The 22520-nt window shown below is 41.7% G+C and overlaps 1 long non-coding RNA gene across 1 annotated transcript; it reads right to left on the bottom strand.

Moving 5' to 3' along the window:
• Positions 1–703: 703 nt before the first annotated feature.
• On the bottom strand, positions 704–22179 carry LOC115610911. The gene is made up of 3 exons (XR_003992394.1): positions 22042–22179; positions 1328–1332; positions 704–717 (listed from the first exon to the last, which is right to left on the bottom strand). It is a non-coding gene; the product is annotated as an uncharacterized LOC115610911 (long non-coding RNA).
• Positions 22180–22520: the final 341 nt, after the last annotated feature.

The raw sequence follows: 22520 nt of genomic DNA, 5'->3' as shown, positions 1-22520 counted from the left end.
ATACAGTATACTTGGTCTGCAGGTCTTATGGTTTACCTGTAAATTCTCCTTACAGTTTAAACACCAAGGAAATGAGCTAGATCTTGAATAAATCTTGGCTGTAGAAGAAAATACTCTCACTGGAGTTTAACTTGGGAAGGGCTCTTGGACTATTAAAAAATGTTGTCATCTTTTTCTTTTTATAGTAATTACCTGTTCTTCCTCTACAGATAATTACGGGCTTTGAGTTTGCTGTAATACTCCAAGAAGCTGTTGACAGCCTATGGTGATAGTGAGATGGGTATCAAATTATCAGCGTTATGATCTCACTACAGGATAATACAAGTATGAGGACACCTGGTAACCTTCAAACACAGTCCTGCAGCAGCTATAAACCAGAGCTCCCTAATTATTGAGCTGTGGTCTAAAAGCCACATGAAACCTGTTAATTTTGTTTAGCATATTATGGAGCATTTGAAAGTCTTCCCTAGTGTCTTGAAGAGAGATTGGTCAGGATAATGCTTTTCGCAGAACAAATAATCAGGGATTTTCTCCTCCTGCCCACCAAGGGGTAATGCTCAGCAGACTGGGACTTCTAAAGCCTGTGTCATTTATATGCTTGCTAATGATCTACAAAGAATATATATATGATTTTATTTACAAAGAAAAAAGGAAGGAGGGGGCTGATAAATAACTTCAACCACTGGAAAAAAACAAAAGCTAATGTTTGAAAATAGCCTCTGCAAATGTAGAACTTGGTACATCAAGTGTAACAGTAGGAATGGCATGTGTTTGGGTGCACGTTTCCAGAGATGCATTTGTGTATGTTTATGTGTTAGGGACAAAGTAGGGTAAAGTCTTCCTTCATTATTATTCCATGCTCCTAAGCTGTGCTATTTTGTCACTGTGACTGTCAGCCTAACCCCTTCAAATCAGTCTCCGAACAAAATCAGTCTCTGAACGAAAAATAATCAGTCTCAGAATGAAATTTGGCTGTAATAGTAGTTACTGGGTGCTTTTGTTCCCCTTGAAGGGTGTCAGGTCTTCAAAGCACGTAGTTTCCTCTGTGAAGGACCTGGGGAAGGTCTTCCTTTGAGCAGCATTTTCTCTGATACCAGACAAGAAGCGCTGGCAGAGCAAGAGCTGAGTATGTAGATGAGAACAAGCCCACCTGTTCATGGGTCGGTGTAATCATTGACTTGCTAAGCTGTCTAGCAAGGCGGGGGGGGGCGGTGTTTTGGACAGATACTTCCTCTCCTTTGTTACAATGCTCAGGAATTTGGCCAGGTATGGTTTCCTTCTGCTCATGGGTGCCAAGGTGAGGCTATGGCCTGATGTGAACTCCGACAGGCTCTCCTGGATCTAGATTGCACGTGGAGGCCTTTGTCAAAGCCCCCTTTGTAACCGTAAATAACGCACCTTTGTAGCACAGTACAGAAGTTTCCTACTTGACCTCATGTTGTAGTAAGTAAATGGTACATTTGCATCCAGAAAGAATCATTTAGAGAGGCTTCTTTTGCATCTCAAACCTGACAGCTGAGTGCCCAGGGCAAGGGATGGTGCTGTGGTGGTGATGATGATGATGTGATTTGATTGGCACAGGAAGAAGGCTTTGTTCCACTTGCCCCATGTAAAATGGGGTGGGTTTGTGTGCGGGCATGTAGCAGCCTGGCATACGCCATGGGAGAGAAGGGTAAGAACATCTCAGCTCTAGCCAGTGCCTCGTAGAAGGCAAAGGAGGCATTTGTAAGAGTTATCCTACAAGTACAGTAGCTTCAGCCCTTCCACTACTGGGCCTTTTCAAGCTACTTGCATTCTTGGGCCACACATACACACAACAGTCACAGCTTTTAAAGAATCAGGGAAGACAGCCCAGTACACCAGGCTAGAGCAGCTGCAGGGAGGCCAATGCCATAATCTGGGTCTTTTGTTTCCCTTGTGCTGTCATTTCCTCCTTGTTTCTCCGTGTTGGCACTCATCACATAGCCCAGCCCTGGTAGCTGTGTTCTCTGCTATAAGAGCAGTAGAGAGCAGCCTGATGCCAGGGCTGAGGTTTGTTGTCTGAGCTGTTCAGTTGGTTTCTGCCTGTTTTCCTCCAGTACTCACTGCTGCACTCACTTGTTTTACCTGTTTTAACCTTGTTGACCAAGGTATCAGAACCTGGAAAGAGCTGCTTACTCTAGCTCAGGTCCTGTCCAATGCAGCATCCAGTTCACATACCTCCTGATAGATATTCGCTTAACATCTTCCTCAATCTTAAATGACAGATATCCCACAACCTTCTTGAACAGCAAATATGTACACTGCAAATGCTGTTATTACCTGTAAAACCTTCCTACTGTCTGCTTTAAGTCTTCCTTACTGAAATGCAACCCCCCCTACTTTTTACCCATCCTGGGCATGGAGAATAAATTTCACCTCCCTCTCTCTCTCTTTCTCTCTCACGTCCTGGCAGCTGAGACTGCCTCATGTTTCCCTTCAGGCTCCTCTGCTAAACCCCTTCAATGAGTTCAGCTTCACTTTGTGCAGACAGCTTGTCCCATGCTTGTCCTGGGCACAGAACTCCAGCTGATGCCTTCCAGCAGAGCTGAGCCAAGCCCCAGGATTTCATCAGCCAGCTTTTAGTTGCCATATCCTGGTACGGGATTTACTTCTTAAAAACAGGATATCACTTCTGACCCCAGAGAGCTTGAATGCACTGTGAGATCGATATCCTTACTATAGAACTGCCTAATTGTTCCCAAGCCTGCACTTGTGCTGCAGCATAGTGCTGCCAAAATGTAAAATCCTGTATTAGAGCTGCTTCAGCTTAATTTTTTACCATCTGTTTCTGCAGTTAGTCAAGTTTGTCTTGAACTCCCGTTATGTAGTGTATCCACAGCCCTTCCTTTACCTTTTCCTGGCACCAGCACAATACTACTGATTAAAAACATTGAATGCAATGAAGCCTGAAGAGCCCTCTGCAGAATCTTACTGCTGTGTGATGATGGACTGGTGATAAATACTCCCCAAGCAGAATTACCCAACAAGCTTTGTCAACTGCTCCAAGCAATTTCAATCTGTACTATGTTTCCTTAGTTTGAGAATATCACATGAGAGAGTATCAAAAGCCTCTTGAAAATCAACATATGTGATTATCTGCTGCTTCTCACCTTCTGGTATATTACACTGTTGAAGGGAAAGGCACTGGTTTGAAATGATCTGACAAATTTATGCTGGCTTTCATTCATCATCATGTTACTCTTCAAGCACTAAAAAGAACAAAACCCAGATCTGATTACTTGCCCAGAATAATTCTGGAACACTGCAGTTGGTTTGCTCTATCGTTTCCTTTCTCTCTGTTCTAAAGATTGCTCTTTTAAATCACAAGGAAACCCCTAACGATTGCCACTTTTGGGATTTTTTGGCTTGGTGCCAAGGATAGGACCTAAGATGAGTGAAAAACCTCACATACGTCAGTAGTGATGTGGCAGGATCCATATGATTCCCCATGAAACTGCCGATGGTGTGTTTGGTAGGGAGAATGGTGGCTTTGTACTGTTCTGTTTTGTCTTCATGTGGTGTTGCCATGAAGAAGGTTGATATGAATCAAGTAAGAAGCTCCCATAATATGTTGTGCAAAGCCTTAATAATGTGCCTTCAGGTGCCTATAGGGATAAAAGGAGGCAAGTTCTAACCTATCACCAGAATCCATGTTTATCAAAGGACCTTACAGAAGAATAGGGAAAAAATGGGATAAACCTCTGAAATGTTTTGTGATGTCCTAATGTACAGTGATGAGAATCAGGAAAGCAAAGCCCTGTCGAAGTCAGCCAGGCAGAGCAGTGTGCGACCATAACCCTCAAACACTGGGTGAGGGCTGCAGCTCTGCCCTGTCCCTGTCCTTTGCCACACAGGAGAGGGGGCAGTGTGCAGCTCAGGCAGTATTCAGGCAACTAAAACATTCAGGTAAGGGATTCCCCTATGTTCTTTTCTGTCCTTGCCTTGGATTTACAATAACTACCCAATTTCTGCTGGTCTTTAGACTTTAGTCCAGATCAAGATGTTACTGCTTATCAGTGGGCTCCTGTTTTCCTCTCAAATCTTACATAAAGCCTCCACACCCTGGGAAGTTGGCAGGCAAAGAGGCTTTCCTTGTCAAGAGGATTCCCATCTTCTTCAGCAGCTTGTGCAATGTTGTCCCATGGCTGAGGGTGACAAAGCTGTCCTGGAAACATCATCTGTGCACTTGTCTCCAAGTTGCATTTGGTTCCACCTGATCCTTGAGTAGAAGGATAAGGATTCACAAGCCTGAAGAAACATCACCACTACTTTCCCTCGTATTCAAGCCTTTCTTCAAATTATCTTAGCTGAGCAGCCGGGGTCACTTGGTGTGACTCTTGGCTGTCTTTGTGCCACTCCAATGCCTCTGAGCCTTGGGTGCTGAGAAAGACCCCATCTTCCAGGAAGGAGCCTTTCTATCAGATGCAGCAGAAAGTCCACCAGTCCCTGCTGCTTTTTCCTCGCAGTGATGACTGTGAAATGGATTTTCAGCAAGGCATTTGTTATTTTTGCAACAAAGAGCAAATTCTTACTTGCTGGCAGGATATCGGAGCAGCAATTTAAACCATCTTTAGTCTGGTGGCTACCTGTTAAGAGCGGAAGCAGAGGAAGCCTGCAACATGCTCATTTCCTTTCTCCTTACCTTGGCAGATAGAGCAAGCAATGAATCACTTTCTTCATAACAATATTTTCAGTGGAAGACTGTTATCATACCTCTTCTTGATCATCCTTTTTTCTAGACTAAAGTTGCTTAATGTTCTTTCCTGTAGACTCTCCATAATTTGTCTGCATCTTTGAAGTGTCATCCCCAAGAGGGGAGGCAGTACTCCTGTCGAGGCTTCACTGGGAACAAAACCAACAGAATAATGATTGCCTTTTGCTTTATGCTCCTATTAATGTATCTTGCAGTTGATAAAGCAAATCTTTAACTTGTCTCTGTCAGTATAAACTTTGGACATTTCCCGTGTAGCAGTACAGCCAACTGCACCAAGTCTGGGCTAGACTTTAAAAGGATTTAGATGTCAATTAGTTTTATTTAGGCACCTAAATACTTTTAGGAAACTGATCTCTTGCATATTCTGTTGAGATTGCTTTTCTCTTTATTAAGGTTTTGCTTTGGGACCCTGATGCCTTGGTTACAGATAATCAAAAATCACCTTTTTTTCAAGACCTGAAGCAGGCAATTAAGATGCAATATCAGCTCCACTTACAATGTCACTGTCTTGACATGAAATCCTAGAGGTAGCACTGTGAAGGAGAGATGAAAGGTGCAAGCTTTGACTGATTTCCTTTGCACTTCAATACTCTTTACATTTACACTTCCAGTGAGGTGTCAAAGATTTGGATGTTATATTTTTGGATGAGAATCGAAATAAAATGCTTCAGGCAAGAAGTTAAGTCCCTGAGCCTGTACTCTCAGTGGAATACCAGCAGATCACACAGAATCAGAGAGACATACTTCACCCTGACAGGTTTCCCATACGATGAATGTATTTTATGCAGTGATAATTTAGTGTGAAGACCCCACTCTTGTCTGTAACATCTAATGAAGAAAATCTGAAGTCAAATACTTGTTAAAAAAAACAAACAAAAAACACCCAAACCATAACTTCACAAACACCCCTACCCCACTTTGTCTTTTTAAGGCAAATGATAGCAATTTCCAGGGCATTGCAATATACAGAAATCTTCAAACTGATGTGGGGCAGCTCCTCAGTTTGAGCTGACTTTTCCTAATTAAAACATTTAATTAATAATCCCTAGGTTGTAAGTTGAAAGCACCAATATAGCTTGCCCTTCAATGCAGTAACATTTAAAGATACCTTTAATTTGAGGTAATTAATTAGAACACATACTATAGTCCCCCCACGGCAACTCCCGTAGCTAACAACTGGCACTACTTAAAAGCCCGTGTCTGCTTGAAAGTGATATGCATATTAAAAGGTATACCCCAACTTCTATGACAGCTTTCACTTAAGTCACAATCCTTTCTGCTTTTTGAAATGTGCGATAAATCCCTGTGCAAATATATCATCATGCTTTCACATTTCAGCCCATAATCTCAAAACCAGTAAATCTCAATTATGCTTCACAGCAGCACGTTCTCCCACAGTGGGATATAAAAGACTACTTCTGCTTAAGAAATTCATGAAACAAAGTACAGGGAATCTAGCTCGCTGACCCAAAATCTGTAAGGAACAAGGCCGGAAGGACCTATAGCGCTTGTCCATCATAAAGACAGCACTGCCCTGAAGCAAAGGAAACCGTTTGTGTTGCTGTCATTGTGTGGGGCTTCAACAAGGGAATATGCAAGGGTATTTCAAACCTAGGCTTCAGGATTATCCATTCTTTGTGGATAAAATTCTGAGCAAGTTCACCCTGCTCTGAAGCACCATGATTGATACACACCATGAGATTTGAAAAACAAAAAGGTTTGGATGCCCCTTTCTTTTCTTGGACCTCCAGGACATCTTCTATATTACTATTATTCTTTATTTTTTGAAGCTTTTGTCTGTATCTCTTAGAGCTGGAGGCTTTTTCTCTAAAATAAATACATAAATCGCAGATTGTCAGACAATCAGAAGACCCCAGGAGTTCCAGCCTTAAGAAATACAGTAAGTGCGAGTATTGCAAGACTGGCAGGATTGCAGTGCACAAATGAGGCTTGCCACCTTAACTAAACATTTTCTCCTAGGGGGAAACACTCCTCTACTGCAGAGAACCCACAGAAGAAGTTTTGCATTGTATTACCATATAATTATACGAGCTTATTAAGAGCAATCATAGTAAGAACTGAACAAGTCCTAATTCCCATCTCTGTCATGAGTGTTGCCTCAGCTGTGCGTGCAGCTTCATTTCAAGGCAGCAATTACAGCAGCCCCTTTTATGAACAGGGTTAGCTGATGTTTGGCTTTCAGAACAATTTGATTTGACTGAAAAGATGACAGAAGTTGAGTTTACAGTCACATACAGCTCTTGAGCTAATAATATTCTGATAACACAGTGAACACTTTTTCCGTCTTTAATGTATATCTGAGAAAGAATATGTCTTCCTCTTTCCTGACCTCATGATTTCTCAGTGTCTTTGAATGATACAATTAGAGGTGAGAAGGGAGGTCTGCTCCAGATCTGAGGTACCATTGGACCAAATTTAGTATGGCAATCTAAAAATGATTGTACTGCTTCAGTGAGGCAAAGTATACATTAACCATATCTAGCAGCTAAGTTGTGACTGTGGCAGCAGTACTCTACTGGAGCTCCTCAGTTCATCTGGCAGAAGTGTCATTGGCTGTAGTAGAAAGCTAACAGCAGGTTCCAGATTGGGTAAGTGCTGAAAAAGTATCTTTTCTCTGTTTTCATTCCATTCAAGCAATATCCTCCAAAACACATCAATCTGTGTGTCTGTTGCCCAATCCTGGCCTATAAATTGCTCTTAAAAATGTAATGACATTCAGCACTGCTCACATATGTGGAGGATGTGCTCTGTATACATTTCCCTTGCTACCAGGAGTATTTGTTGTTTGACAACTATAACCGTACTGTGTCAAGGACAATCACTGTGCTACAGTTGAGGTCACACTGTGTTAGGGGAGCTACAAACTTGTAGGGAATGACCACTACCATGTAGACAGTTGAGGATAGTAACTGATGATCTGGAAATTTGACTTGAGTGAGTACCATTTCTTCTAGCAGTATTCCCCTGCAGAGGTTGAAGGGGAGCATGAAAATAAAACAACACAGCAATGTCTTTTTGCTAAATTAGGCACTTTTCATCTGTTCATTACTCTGTTGAAAAATAAGTTGAAACTATCTAACTCTGCTTCAGGTTGGACTTGTGATAGGACAATTCTGCTCAATGAACTCCTTTACTAAGTTGTAGTTCAAATTTATTTGTTTTCAAGAAAAATCACAAAATGTAAATCAAACACTGTTTTAAAATCCAAACATAATATGCCTGTATGGTTCTAGCATATAGAACTATCAAAGACACGGTAGCACTGTTCAAAACAAATGCTGTTTCTCAAATGTTCCTCAATGCAAAGACACTACATGTTCCATTAATTTCAGAGGACTTTATTAGAAGACTTTTTTAAGAGAGCCTGAAAGTAGAGTAATGTTCATCTTCATTGTCTTGTTCACAATAATGCAATGACAATCCCTAGAGCAGCACAGATCATTGTGCAAATTTCATACGGGAATTATGCACCATCTTCACTCTGGATTGCTGCACAACTGAACCAAGACAGCAAAAGCTCAGAAAGGTCTTTCAAACTGTTTTAACTGCAGGAGGAAACTGAATGTGGGATGCATCATTAATGTGATGTTGCTTGTTGACAAAGACTCTGGTGTTGTTTAGCAGAGCCCAAGAAAGATCAAACAGGATGGCGTTTCCTTTCTAACATCTCATTAGCTTTGCAGCCAGCACCCTGGCCCAGAGCCCTATCTTCACAGGCTTTCTTTTAGTATCCTGCTACAAGTGCTTTTGCAGCTGTACCCATGGCAGTCCCCGCTGGCCTCCTCTGAGTTCCTTTTCCTTCTCTTGTGCGCATATCTATGCCTACTTAAGCAACACCTAAGTGAACTTTGTGGCTTAGCCTTGCCTTTAATAAGATTCATAGAGGGTTTCCTTTTTAAACAGATACCACTTCTGAAAACACATCCACTTTACTATAACAGTTCTCTTCCCTTGTTGGTTATGGTTTAAACGGGGTAAATCCTGGTAACTGATGGAAAGAAACTAGTTTGAATTAGACTGCCAAGGCTTATTGTGGGGTTTCACACACGCTTTCCTTCCTAAACAATGACCCTCCTTTTAACATCCAGCTTCTAGTTTCAGTGTGTTTGTTTCCTGTTAAAAGGCCCTTCAACACTTGAATAATCTCATTTAACCTAATGGTGTCTTATTTAACCCACTGTGGTCTTACAAGAGAACAATGATCATCAGACAGTGTCCAAGCACACTGAAGAGCAGCTGCCTTTCCAAAGAAGACCCTGTTTCACTGGCAATAGTGATGAGATGGAGGTAAACGCAACTGTGAATTAGTGCACAGACAGGATTGTCAAGAATTTCTCATTCCCAGTCACTTAGGACCACCTTTTCCAGAATATCTGGTGTTGATACTCATAATCTCTCCATCTCTGATATTCTCACTTTTCTACTGCTTATTTCTCTCTCGCACAGTTTGTGCAAGTCGTTTGTGCCTTTTCATGGCCACCATATGCTGGAAACCTGAACTCTGCAGGGAGGCTTGCTCAGTGCTGCACAAGCTGTTGCAGCGTTTGAACAGAGCTGCTGGAGTTCTGCCAGGGGAGGCTGCTTGGGACCCATCCCGCTGCATTTGTGTCTGTGTTTCCCAAACCCTGTAATATTGCTGATAGCTCTGATGATCAGGGAAGACACTTGCACACACACATGGTTCGTACAATCCCCACAGATCTTCAACAATTGAGAGACTGAGCTGAGGACTCCAGGGAGATGTTTTCCAGAGTTATGTGCTGCTCTGTCCAGTCTGATGTCCAACTCGGAAATGTAAAACATTATTGTCACCAGAAATTCTTCTGATGAGTATCTGAAATTGATTTCTAGTAGGATCACTATTTCCTCTGAGGTTTCTATTTAAAAAGAAAACAAAGTAAACCTCTTGCATGTTATTTTGACAAGAAGCCCAGTCAATTCCCAATGGTTTTGTACATATTCTGTCCTGAAAAAAATTAACTCATTGCATCTGGGAAGTATAATTTTCTGCACAGGTAACTTGTCTGTTTTCAAGCTACAGCTATTCCAGTGTAACTCTGCACAGCCACAACTGTCTGAAGGAGAGTCTTGTATTCCTTCAAGCAACAGGGACTGCAGCCCTGCACAAGGAAAGGCTGCACAAGCTCTGGCTGTTTCTTAGGTGCTTGACAAAGGGACCGATGGAGCACTGGGCTGGCAATTTTTGGATGTTGGACATCCCTTTGTGATGAGTGCTGGTGAATGAAGGGTAGCACAATGTGGAAGGCTAACAGTGGTGTTGACACTGCTTCATTCATCAATCTTGCTTAGATGTGTCCTTACTTTTGCTTTGGCTATTAGCACAAATAGGTTTGGAGAGTGTGGTCCCAAAAATGTTATGTAGAATACAATTGCATAACAAGAAGGGGTTCTGTTGATTGTGAGAGCATGAAGGAACTCTCCATGACCAATAAATGCCATAAGGAAGGCAATATTCACCCTTTCTGGATAATAGAGGGATATTGACTGATGAGGGCATGGTATGATAAGGACCATTGCATTGAGTGGAAGTATCGCATGAGGGCAAATAAAACTCATATTTCTCTAGTCAACCAAATTGCAGGTAGGGAGAAAGAAACAGCCCCAGAGGATGAGATTCCCAATAGTTCAAATACCTTTTTTTTTCCCTCATGGCATAACTGGGTGCACCCAGAAAATACTGAGAGAATGCTCCAGGTTGAACAAAAATACCTCTATTTCTCTGCAACTGGAAATTAAAAGAACTCAGGTTTTTTGTATGCCTTGAGGGTGCATGTTGCTCCAAACTGCAGGAGGGAGGATGTCACCTTCCCCCTTTAAGCTGGCTGAAGACTGGACTGTGAGCACCACAAACACTGAAACCAAGATTCTATTGCAGCGATATCCAGCTGCCAGCTTGAGGATGGACATTTTCTTTTTTCATGCTCTTCCAAACAGGTAATGTGAAAGGTTTCAGCACTGTCATTTGCTTGGGGAAGAAGAAATTCTTCCTTACTCCTTTTTTTTCCTTCCTTTTTAAACATTGTTATTTCTGTGCCTTTAAGCAGCTTTGCACTGTTGAATCACATCTATTTTGAAACCCAGAGACTGTTTTGTATGAATACCAGTTACAGAACTGAAACCTTATCAACAAGACTCAAATCCCATCAGCATTGCATTTTGCATAAGATATTCAAAATGAATTATATATATTTGTAGGGCAAAGGAGGAGTAAATTAGTAAATGAAAAAAAAAAAAAAAAGCATTTTATGTAGGAAAGCATGGCCTGAAGTGTGTGTCTGAGGCTTGGGAAGCTAAGCATAATGAATAGGTAAGTGTGCTCTTGAATTTGGGTATTTTCTGTAGGTGGATGATGGAAATTTTGCAGCACCGATGTGTAAATAATGCATACACGCTTAGTAACTCTGACCAGTTACTTCTGAAACAGAGGAGAATGCACCAGGAAGAGCCTGACAATAATGCTCAAAATAAACCTCTAAATCACATGAATGCATACAGCTCCCAGCACCCAGACAGATCGTCAATTTGGGAACTGTATTTAATGATTCCTTCTCCCCTCCTGCCCTCACTCTTCACAAGGGTTTTGTTGCCACTATATGAATGGGGGCTTCCAAAGCATGACTTGTTCAAATACTGAACTTCTCAGCTGCTAAAGGGTAAATTCACATAAAACGTGTGCCCTCTTTGTGTTCTGCTGAAAACAAGTATATGCACGGTCTAATTTGTTTATAAAATTGTAACGGATGTGTTCTTATAACAGACGTGATGTGTAGATGAATCTAAAAGAACAGCTGGCTCAAGCTAGATGCTGTGGATTGGAAATACTAATTAATGTTTTTCTAAAGGCTGTATCTCATACTGCAATTCACCCCAGGACTAGGGAAAAAAAGATACTCACAGCAAGAGACCAAGCACTGCCAGTGTTTGCATGCTACTGAAACCTTACTCAGAAGCAGCACAAATTTACCCTGAGCTCTTCCTCTGCTTCCACAACCCTAAATGGCTCTTCGCAACAGATCACAGTGTTTGTATCTGGGGCAAAACGATCATAAATACAGAAGGTAGAGGGCGACTAGTTTTTCTATATGCTGATATAGACTGCCTTTCTGCTCTGGTAATTGCAGTGGTCTTGGCAGTGGAGGGAGCCCCAGGTAACCCTGTCTGGTGGGAGCATGAAGAACTCTGCCTTCAGACCCTCCCATCATGTTTTGGCAAGTAAAAGTAACCAAGTCTTGTGAAATCCACAGAAAATAACTCCTCTGAATCTCTTTCCAATTACAGAGGACAAGAAAACCCTATTTGCCTTGTCCTTGATCTCCATAGATCAACCCAGGGGACTTAGTTGAAGATTTGGGTCTTCCTCCAGTTTGACAGCAGTGTTCTGGTCTTTATTTCAGCCTCCAGGCTCTGAGGCACCGGCACTCCTGCTGTCCTGGCAAACCTCTCCCAAATAAAATAATGTTGTGGCTTTGGTAGCCTCCCATTAGGCTTTTTATTGCCTCACTGGCAAAGTGTCCCTTCCTTGCTGTCTGTTGAGAGAGCTTCAACAGCCTCTTACTGCATGTTAATAAGACTGAAGGAAGATCTTTCCACAGTAAACTTTATCCTTGTCTGAAATACTGCCTAACAAAATTGATAAAGGAATTAAATCTTCCAGCAAGCATTTCAAATAGATGTGATATTTGTGTTTGGAGGTGATGTATGTTCTGCTCTGGAATGGAAAGCTAGCTCCCGTCCAGTGCAGTCAGAATGGGTAAACAAGTTGTCACGCATAATTTTAATGGTGCAAATAACTTTGCATGGGTGACAGAATGAGGATAAATGCATTTAATATGAAATCCTGTTTTATATATGGACACATAGGCTGTATTTCTCATACACAATAGCATAACTCCTAAAGCATTCTTAAGGCTTTTATAGCTTGAAAGAGAAGCCACTAGACTGTGTGGAAACTCACCCCCTCCTCTAAGTGGTTTAACACATGCGCAAACCAGGCAGCTGCTGAAGACAGAAGCCTGACAGGGACAGCCAAAACCCTGCGAGAGGCAGCCACTGCCTCCTTTGTCTGCTAGAAAGGGAATTGCTGCTGGTGGGTGAGGGTTTTGGCTGTGTGGGGCAGGGCTGTGCCAGTGGCGGGTAGCTCTGTGCCCATTCTTTAGTGAGAGCTGTATCAGGGAGATGTTCACAGCAAAGAAACAGCAGTTCAGCTTCGTCTACTCCATTTAGAAGACTTGCACTGGCTTTGTCCCATCCCCGCCTGGGTGAAGTTGAACCTGTGTTTGCAATACAGCACTCTTATCTCAGCTGAGCTTCTCCAGTGTTGCCGGGAGAACAAATGAAAGCATGAAATTGTGGCTAATACACATTTTGAGTCTTTTGCACTGATGTCAATGGCCATGAGAGCTGCATGATGTCATGCTGAAGGCAGGCTTTTTCTCAATCAAATATGACAAAAGTAAAAAGCACTCGATGCCAATTTTGTAATTTAATTTCTAATGGCTATTCTACTACCTGAAACAAAAGCTCAGCACTGCCAGAGGGCTTTTGTATGGTTGTGACTAATACAAACAAGAATCAAAAGTGATTCTTCCTTTGCAAGCAGATCCCATGGTGATCTTACCTAAGCCATTCTCTTCTGGGGATAGCTTGGTGACACACTTCAAGCACAGAATCACTAAACTAGATTTAGTCATGCATACTTGAGTCATGGTCTCATGTTACTTAATTTAGTACAGGACATTAAATATTTTTACCTCTGTATTGGGGTCAGGACAGGAGAACTAGTCAAATGAGATTCACTGCGGCTTTATGTGTCTTCCAGACTCAAATTTACTCCCCATCACATGTGACTGAGACAAATACATGGGGGTCACATATTTCATGTATATACATGTATATTTACTTGTGAGTTTGGTGAGACTAGTGCGCATGTGTGCAAGGGCAATATTAAATGTTAAAATCATCTTCATGCAAAAGCAAAGCATTTCATGGTGAGAACAAAGATGTTCAAGGTGACAGCCAGAGCAGAGGTGCAGAATCCCCAGCCTGGTCTGACCTGAACATGTTTTGTTGGTACAAACACACCACAGATGTGTGGCAGTGGCACAAAATACTGCTTAATTCAGGGTGTCTACCTTGGTGCAGGATGTTTGTTGAGGTTTCAAAGCACAAGATTTATTAATATATTAATACACTGGTTGAAACATCCTTACTACACAGAGGCCTGAAGAAAAAAGACACATTTGGCAAATCTTAATTTGTTTAGCCTCTTTAGTATTCGTCTTGTTAAACATGTACAGCACTAAATAAATTTGTGCTACTTAAATATTTATCAGCTGTCTCCCTGCATGTTTAAATAGCAAGCAGGCAGCCAGTCATAAACATCAACATGGCTTTTTACCATCCCTCCAGGATCATCTGTATTTCTTCTTTTGCCCTCAAAGGCTCAGCATCATGGTCACTGTAGTGCCACAGCACGGGGACAAGCCAGGCAGGGTCCGGTAGGCTGTGTGGGAGCTGGGACAGGGCATGGAACCCCCCTTGGGTCTGAAACCCTGGCGTAGCAGCGGGTCCCCTTCGCCCGGGCTGCAGGGCCAGCGCTCGGCTCGGCTGCCTCAATGGGTTACTTGGCGCTGTTTGTGGCACTGAGCAGGCATTTTGTCACATTTTTATTTGGAATGAGTTTCGTTTACCCCTGCGATTCCAAACCTCACTGCGGCTTCATGCTGTTGTATTATTATAACCTTTTGCTGCAAATAAGCTTTAAAAAAACTGGTTTGCATTGTTGCCAGAAAGCTTAGAAGTAGAAAGGAAAGAAATCAACTATTTTAATATGAATTACGAAATCATAGCAATGGTCATTAACGCAGCCTCGTCCCACACCCCATTTCCACTGGTGACTTCTACATTTTAATGGTGAGAAGGTCTGTGCCAGGTGCATGCAGGGAATTGTAATTAGAATTTGTTTCCAGCTGCGTTTCACACAGTGCTGGTGCCAGCCAAGCACAAACACGCATCCTGCTGACCAATGCTAGCAGAGGGAATCAAAGCAAAGTGTCCTGACAAGACCCCAGCACGTTATAGACCTGGGTTCTGATACCAAGAGTGTAAGTCCTACAGATTCACTGGGTTCATCAACGTTAGTTTCCACTAGCATGAGTGATGTCAGTGCCAGATACACAACCATTTATATTGTGCACTCAATAGAATCTTCCACCGAGGAGCCATGTTCTTCACAAGCATCATTTCCCTTTTACAGACAAGGGAATCAATGAAAAGAGAGGTTTTAATAGCTTGCTTGCATGTGTATTAGATGTTGGGAAAAAATAAAAAAAAAAATCAAAACTCTCTGTCTGACTCCTAGTTTTGTGCTATTACCACAAAACCACGCTTCACCCTGCTCCACATGCAAACAAGAAAACTGATGGCATGTCATTGTTTTCATTGTATGCAACAGGGCAGTTAGTTAGATATCAGTGGTTCAGTGACAGCCTCTGAAGGGATTTCAAGTGGGGTCTTTTGGGACCCAGTTCTATGCTTCCAATACTTTCCTCAATGATACAGTGGGAGTGGAGTGTGTCCTTATAAAATATGCAACTGATGCCAATTTGACACACGGCAAGCATTTTGGATCCAGGATTATTCAAAATAATAATTATAAACTGAGAAAGTCCTAGATCAAACACATGAAATTAAAGAAAACAAAGTAAAAAAGGAGGGAAAAATCAAACACACACAAAAAACCCCAGGAAATACTTGCCTAGGCAGCAGTACTGCATAAGAGATTCTGGATATCGCAGGGACAGACACACACACTGAGTATGCACCAAGAATAAGATGCTCTCACCAAGAGGCAGATTCAGCAGTGCATGAAGAAGAGGCTGTGTATGGTATGGGATGTCATCAAGTTGCTTTCCTCACAAGGGAACCCTCAGCTGGAGTTGCATGTTTACACAGGAGAACTGTATGTTTTAAAAGACATACACAAATTGAAGAGAGGTCACAAGACAGAAATGAAAACATGACTCTTAGTATAGCTTTGAAGATCTGGGCTTCGATCCAGAAAACAGAAGACTGGGGGAAGGACATGGTAACATGTCCCACTGCATGTTCCAGTATTTCAAACGCTGTTATAAAAACAATGACAGTCAATTGCTCTCCATGTCCAACGAGGGAACGGTGAGCAGAAACAAACCTAGTTTGCAGGAAAGAGGATTTAGGTTAGATATTAGGAAAATTTTCTAATTACGAGCATAATTAAGAGTTGGACCAGACTGCCTGAGGGATTCTGCCTTCACAGGAGGTGCTGGAGTGCAGGTTGGGCAAGGATGCCCTGGGCAGTCTTTGCAGCTGGGAGAGGGAACTGGTGACCCTTCTTACTCTGCTTCTATGTCTAAGTGGTATTTCTGAAGTTCTGAGATGCAGTACCCAGATTAAATGTAATATTCCTGACGCTACTATCTGTCTTAACATTCATCTGGTCTTCATAGCAGCTTCTAGAGCTAAAAGTTTGCTTCACCTGATTAAACAACTCAATTGATAAGACTGAATAAAAGTGCTCCAGAGAAAATTTCTTCATCACAAATAGTTCAAAATGACTTCATACTACGATCAAAGCACTGCTAAATCTGTGCTAAACCTCTTTCTGCCCACTGAGAAGAACTGACATTCTGCAGATTCATACGGCAACTGAGGCAGCCTGGATACAAAGGTTAACCTAGACAGATTAATATGAGCTCGTATAAAGCTCTTAATGCTATTCCAAATGCTAATAGTGACTGACATTATAGGGTTTCCTGGAACTGATTTAGAAAGACAAGAACTGTTTGCAATAAAAAGTCTGTTTATCTAATAAGAAGAGCAAAAATTCCTTAATTACCCTGCAATTTAACCAATTATGATCTCATTTTACAGACAAATCATTTCTAAACATGGCATACATCTGCTTGATTTCCCAAGACACTGTACTGTACCATACAGTGCTCTTCAAACAGGGCTCCAGAGGCACTTATGAAATACATGCTGACAGAAAGCTGTGAATTTATTTTGCTTTTGCCAGCCAGTAAAGTGAACTGCAGCAAGTACACTGTTTTTCTCAAGGTGAGAGAAAGTGGGACAAACAGATTCATAGAGAGAGGTTTTAGCTTCACAATGTCCAGCCCCTAGTCTTTTGTTCCAAGCTTTGGGATACACAGCTTCTGGTTAAACAGCAATGCTCTTCAGCACATAGGTGTTCCACAGAGATGCTTTTGAAGTTTTTCAGCCACACACATGCTTTTCCTTTTCTTTTTTCTTTTTTTTTTCTTTTTAGTGGAATAACAAATATGAGACTATTGTGAATCTGGCAAAGGCGTAACAGGAATTTTGAGAACCTCGGGGAGCTGAGCCATTTCACTGAGAGTAATCTTAGCTCACAAATAGAACAGCAGTTCCTGGTAGTATTGCAAATCCTGCTTCAGCAGCAAAACCAGATTTTTTTCCCCTCCTCTCTAAAATCAGTGAGAAAATGTGTATTTAAAAACTTTTAGTGATTTTGCCAAGAAAGTTTGATCCATATGATCCTTCAAGTCCTTTCCAACCTGGTATTCTATGATTCTATGATTCTATGATTTAAGCATCCAATTAGAAAAATACTATCCCCCCTCCTCCATGGCAGAACTTCAACATTAAAAAAGAAACTGGGTTTCTCATTCAAAAGCAAAAGACAAGATTTTACTGTCTTTCAGATGTTGCCAAGTGACTGCAGAAAATAAATAAATATCGGAATGGTTATAATATACACAAACTTGGGCTGGAAATTCAACTGGAAGGATTTCTCAAGTGTATGTGGTACGCTGTGTCACTAAGTACAAACTAATAACATTTGATGTATGCCAGAATTCAGATTTGGCTGACAGCTACACACACATATATCTCCTCTTGTTGGGTTCAATGTAAACTGTATTCCCATCTCAGGGCAGGCTTTGTTTCCTAGTCTTTCTGGGAATTTTCACGGATTTCACATAGGCAGGAAATATTTTGCATGTGATCCCTCTGCTCTTGCTTTGGCAACTCCTGGGTGGAATTACTATGCACACTTTTTTATAATGTTTTGCTGGGTTTTGCTCTGAGTATTGAGATATTCTGCCAGCTACTCAAATCCAATTACAAAACCACTGCAATGTGCATGTTTGGCAATATGAAACAGCTGCTAAAGAAAGCTCAAAATACATCTGATGTGCACTTTTTAATTGCATGCCTCTATTGTACCAACTCTCAGACTGCTCCTACAGAATATATAAACTAATATGTTTTACTGCAGTGAATTGTGGATTACTTTTTATAGGATGATTGCTTCTACCACTACAGCATGATTTGGGAATTTATGTATTTTCCTTACTACAAATAGCAGAGGGTAAAAACTACAAATCTGCAAAAGCAAATATTCAAGCCTGTACAGAGGTAAATGATAGGGTGAGCAAGGTGCAACAGAAACTGAGAACTGGTGGTCTTGGTGAATATGGTGAAAATTACTATGGAGTTGTTAGGACTTGTAAAGTTAAACACAACAAAACAACATAAAGTCATTAAGATTGTGGGAATAATCTGCCTGGCAGGGAGCTGCCCTTGATTGTCCTGTACAGTCTTTCTGTGACTGCCTCTTCAGACAGGCAGGATGAAACGCAGAGGAGTTAAATGAAGTGTCCATTTAGTGAGAGGAGTGAGAACAGGAGTTTGCAATCTAAGCTCAGTCTATTAGACCTTCAGCTCTTCAAATGTTGGTAATTCAATGTTCAGGGAATTGAAGAGCAGAAAGAATGACACAATATGAGTCAGGCTCAGATTTACAGATAAAGCATTAGAGTAACAAACAATGGCTTCCAGATTTGTCAAAAGACCTTTTCTACCTTAGCAACTGTGTAGAATTTGCAGGTTTTATATGCTAAAGAGACTAGTGCTGCTTTCTGGTTGGAATTGGCATCAAAATCCCAATCTTTTATCTGTCATGTCCACTTTGGACTTCTGCCTCTTCAAACCACAGATCCTCTTTTTATATACTGTATAGCTTGTACCGTACCTGATGGCACAGCAAGCCAATAATATTCAATCACAGGCACTATTTTAATCAAGTGACCAGGCAATACCAGTGCTGGTGGGTATTAAAACATATTATTTAACATGGTTCTGTCTAATATTTTGTTCAGAAAGTGAGAGAAAAGCATCAAAGTTCTACTTCGCTAGATTCTCTTCAAGAATGGTGCTAACCTGTCATAACAGCTTTAGTTTGTCAATGGCAAAGACTAAAAGAATCTCATGAAGTTCAAATGGCACCAAACAGTGTTGGGCCAAGATGCAGAGGTTAGGCTTGAAGACTACTATCACCACTGAGTGGTACCACAGCTAATTCTTTGGTATTGCTTGGTACTGTGGAGCCACTGCACTGTTTATCACTATCACAAGGCTGTTCAAAAGAGTAGAAAAGAAACTGGAAACTGAAATTAAACGCAAATGAACGCTAAAATTTTAATCTTTAATATGAGAGAAGATGGCCATTCAGACAGTTCACAATGCAACCAAGGTCTACTGTTATCTGAAACCTACGCACTCCAGAAGTCTGCCATACCTAATGAAATTGATGTTGAAACTAGCATGTGAGTTTTCATGGCTTCATGCATGTTTGCATATAAATCACATGCAAAGTAATCACAGCAGTTCTCTCAGACTTGACTTAAAAGAAAAACCTTATGAATCAAGGCACTTATGAAACAACACTTGATCATTTACTTCTTCACCAGACGCAATGCAGACCAAAGAGCGCATGACTTACTGCAGTCCCTTTTATGAAAGCATGTGATGAGTTAAGTATGATGATGCAAGTTAGTCTTTGTTTTGCTCAGATTTTGTGTGCAACGTCTGTTTTCTGTACCTGTGTGGGCCTCCATTCGCAGGCCAAAGGATGCAGCCTGTGGGATGTGCCTAAGTGAATGACCTGCACCCCAGACTTCACTACTCTTTAAACTGTGCCAATCTGAATACTAAACATGAACTAACACTTAAGTAGCCAGAGACTGGAAACCTGAGCAAAGAGCAAACCAGCATGATGACATGGCTGCACCCCTGCTGTGCTCATCAGCTTGACTGTGAACTCAGGCACAGAGGGAGGGAAGATGTAGCCTGCAGCAGGGCAGAACCAAGAGGCACACTGTGGCTCTTGGAGCATGAGGCTGACTCTTGCTCTGCTGCCTGCACAAATATAGCTACGTGCCACCTCTTACTCAGGCTAGATATTAAGCCTACAGTTTAACTGTGAAGCAACCAACCTCAGGTGTCCTCTGACCGTATAAATGTTCCCTGTTCTCAAATGCTTAGTGTTGCCATGAAATAATACGGAAAATCATTGAATGTTTTGATGTGCCAAAAGGCAAAGTAACAGTGTTAAAGATCAGCTTCTCTTTTTATATTTTGCAGGCTTCAACAGCGGAAATCCTTTTCCCTTACTTGGTGTCTCACTGTTTAATGATGTGGGAGGTAAAATACGGGAAATAATAAATTAATGAGAATACTAAGAAAAGAAAAAGTCAATCTCCTTCATAAAATTCTGAAAACACCTTTCTTGACAAAAAACAAACAAACAAACCGACAATACTCCCTTCCCTCCCACTCTCCCTTACATTATAGCGGATAAAATGGAATTTACTTGGAGCATGTTATCATCGGGGCTGCAGTCTTTTGCTAAGCCATAATGAACGTTTTTGTGCTAAACTTGAGAAGACCAAGGAGGGAACTGGAGTTGTGAGGTGGCAAAGGGGAGAAGCTGCGCTTCTCTTTTGCATGGTAACAGGCTGCTGTCCCAATCATCCAGTGGAAAGTGGGGGCTTGGATGGGGAGGGACAGAAGTGGTTGGGTTTTTTTAAGCATGCAGTTTAACACAAGGAGAGGGATGGAAAAGTTCACTACCTAGACCAGAAGCCTGGACAAGGTAACAGTAAGAATTGTTCTCTATCCACACCATAAGAAACTTAGGGATCAGATAGTCGGCACACCTCTGTGAAGGGCTTATAAAAGCCAGGCCTCTTACTATCCTGGTAATAAATCTTCAGCTGAGGTATAGTCTGTGTAAGATAAATCGTTATACCTCATACAGTTCATCTGAGGAGACTTGCACTAGGTGTAAAGTTAATAATAGAAACTAGAGCGAAGGGGCCCTGTCAGGTTAATCCTGTGATGTGTGTTGTTTATGCACTTCCTCCAAGATGTTGTAGGTGGTGGTGTCATTGTCCCTGAAAACATAAAGAACGGATGCCTTCCTTTCTTGTATTTTGTTGTGCTACAGATTATTTTGTACTGATATTAAAAATAACCTTCTTCCAATCTTCTTCACTCACATCAGACAGAATTTACTCCAGAGCAAGCAAAGGAAGGTCACTGCAGCAGCTAAGCTTCTAAGGTAGGATTACATTTTGTGGGAAGCATGGGATGGTTGCCCTGCACTACGGGGACTTTTGTTTATCATAGGGTCACAAAAACAGATGAAAACTGATCTTTTTTTTCCTGACAACTGACTACCAAGATCAATGACTTTGCTTCTGTGCTAGTTTTTATGACTATACTTGGTTTGTCTACAGTGTTTTGTTCTTACTGACATACAGATACTCTTATTAGATGCATAGCTTATTTAAGCCATATCTCACAGCCTCTCTTGCCTCTGCCCAAACAATCCAGCTTAGGTCCTACTTTTAAGAAGAGATGAATAAATGCTTTCCTTAAAATCAAATCAAATAAAGAAGCCACAAGACGGAAAGAAGAATCTATCGGTCCTGATTGCCAGGTGTCCCTGACTGTAGCCTGAGGTGAGGCAGCAGGCTAGGCTCGGTGCTGTACCGCATACAGTTCCTGGCCACTTGCATCATGTGCATGGGTGGCTTTGTAGTCAGGACTCAACTTCGTGACTGTGCTTGTGGGACCCAGCCACAAGATACCAGTATACTACAAGAAACAGCTATAGTGGTAGTCAGCAATTAACTGGTCACAAGCAAGGAATTACTAGTAGTTGAGAACAGATGTGCTCCATGGCCATACCCTCATTTCTGAAGGGAAAGGCACCAAACTGTGTGTGCGAGTTTGGTAAACAGGAATATCTTTATTTAAAATCTTTTTTTTCTGTAAGGTGACATTACACTTGTGCAGGAGGGTTTTACAACTTCATTTGAAAGCATTTGTTTAAGGCTATAAGTTGTTTTCTAACAAACTGAAATGCCCTTGATGACATGACCACATCAGGGAGTCACAGAACCATAGAATTCTTTGGGTTGGAAGGGACTTCAAAGATCACCTAGCTCCAACCCCTCTGTCACAGGCAGGGGCACCTTCCATTAGACTACAGGGTGCTCCAAGCCCCATCCAACCCGGCCTTGAACACTGCCAGGGATGGGGCAGCCATAGCTTCTGTGGGAAACCTGTGCCAGTGTCTCATTACCCTCACAGTGAAGAATTTTTATCTAATATCTCATCTAAGTCTACTTTAAACTTTCAGTTTAAAGCCATTCCGCCTTGTCCTATCCCTACATGCCCTTGCAAAAAGTCCCTCCCCAGATTTCTTGTAGGCCCCCTATAGGTTCTGGAAGCTGCTCTAAGGTCTCCCCTGAGCCTTCTCCAGGCTGAACAAGCCCAACTCTAATCCTCTATCAGACAGCTCATTACATACAGCTCCCACAAAGAGAACCTGGGAGCTGCTGTTCAATATCTTTTTGTCACAAGTGGAACCAAA

Source organism: Strigops habroptila, chromosome 7 (genome assembly GCF_004027225.2).
Source record: "Strigops habroptila isolate Jane chromosome 7, bStrHab1.2.pri, whole genome shotgun sequence".
In the NCBI taxonomy this organism is placed as follows: Eukaryota; Metazoa; Chordata; class Aves; order Psittaciformes; family Psittacidae; genus Strigops; species Strigops habroptila.
Note: the sequence above shows the minus strand (reverse complement) of the source record. Positions and strands in the feature narration are given on the sequence as shown.